This window comes from Callospermophilus lateralis, chromosome 4, assembly GCF_048772815.1.
Source record: "Callospermophilus lateralis isolate mCalLat2 chromosome 4, mCalLat2.hap1, whole genome shotgun sequence".
NCBI lineage: Eukaryota > Metazoa > Chordata > Mammalia > Rodentia > Sciuridae > Callospermophilus > Callospermophilus lateralis.
The window spans coordinates 101,391,808-101,393,071 of record NC_135308.1 but is presented as its reverse complement, the minus strand read 5'-3'; the positions used below and the strand labels follow the sequence as shown (position 1 = coordinate 101,393,071).

Genomic DNA, 1,264 nt, shown 5'->3' with positions numbered 1-1,264 from the left:
GATCTGATTGAATTTTTTTCTTCATATATCAAGGAGTTTGTCTTTTCAAATAATCAGTCCTTTTTTTGTTCCCTTTTTCTGTGTTTTTGTTTTTTTTGTCTCCATTCCATTTACTTCTGTTTTTATTGTTATTTCTTCTATAAATTTTGGTTTAGGTTTAGATTTTTCCTCTACCTGGATTAATTGATATACCTTAATAGGTTATTTTTTGAGATTTTTCTACTTTTTTAGTTATACATAATATTGTGATTCATTTTGACAAAATTATGCAAGCACAAAATATAATGTGCTCCAATTCAGTCCTCAGTACTTCCCCTTTCCCTCCCATCCCCCTTTCCCCTGTGCCCTTTCCTCTTCTAGAATATCTTCCAGGAGTGGCCTTGTCCAGCACCTTTTTATTTCCTCTTGTGGTCGCCGCCCCGCTCCCTTCAGCCTCCGGACCGCCGTTTTTCTTGAGACCAAACACCATGCCTTCAATTAAGTTGCAGAGTTCTGATGGGGAGATATTTGAAGTTGACGTAGAAATTGCCAAACAATCTGTGACAATCAAGACCATGTTGGAAGATTTGGGAATGGATGATGAAGGAGATGATGACCCAGTTCCTCTACCAAATGTTAATGCAGCAATATTAAAAAAGGTCATTCAGTGGTGCACACACCACAAGGATGACCCCCCTCCTCCTGAGGATGATGAGAACAAAGAAAAGCGAATAGACGATATCCCTGTTTGGGACCAAGAATTCCTGAAAGTTGACCAAGGAACACTTTTTGAACTTATTCTGGCTGTAAACTACTTAGACATCAAAGGTTTGCTTGATGTTACGTGCAAGACTGTTGCCAATATGATCAAGGGGAAAACTCCTGAGGAGATTCGCAAAACCAAGAATATCTTCCATTTTTTAATATAATTTTTTAAATTAGTGCTTTACAGATATACACAAAGGTAAAATTCACTGTGGCATATTCATTTACAAACACAGATAACATGGTCAGTTTCATTCCACCACTCCTCTTTTCCCATCCCTCCTAATTACCCCTTCCTTTACTCCACTGATTTCTCTCCTATTTTCATGATCTCCCACTTTGTTCCCCTTACATTTGTCTAGTTTCTGCAAATGAGAGAAAACATTTGACACTTGACTTTCTGGGTCTGGCTTATTTCACTTAGCATGTTCCATCCATTTTCCAGCAAATGCCATAATTTCATTCTTATTGATGACTGAGTAAAACACCATTGTGTATACATATACCACATTATCTTTAT

The 1,264-nt window shown here is 37.3% G+C and overlaps 1 pseudogene; it reads left to right on the top strand.

The window, feature by feature from the left end:
• Nucleotides 1–377: 377 nt before the first annotated feature.
• On the top strand, nucleotides 378–908 carry LOC143398414 (S-phase kinase-associated protein 1 pseudogene; annotated as a pseudogene).
• The last annotated feature ends 356 nt before the right edge of the window (nucleotides 909–1,264 follow it).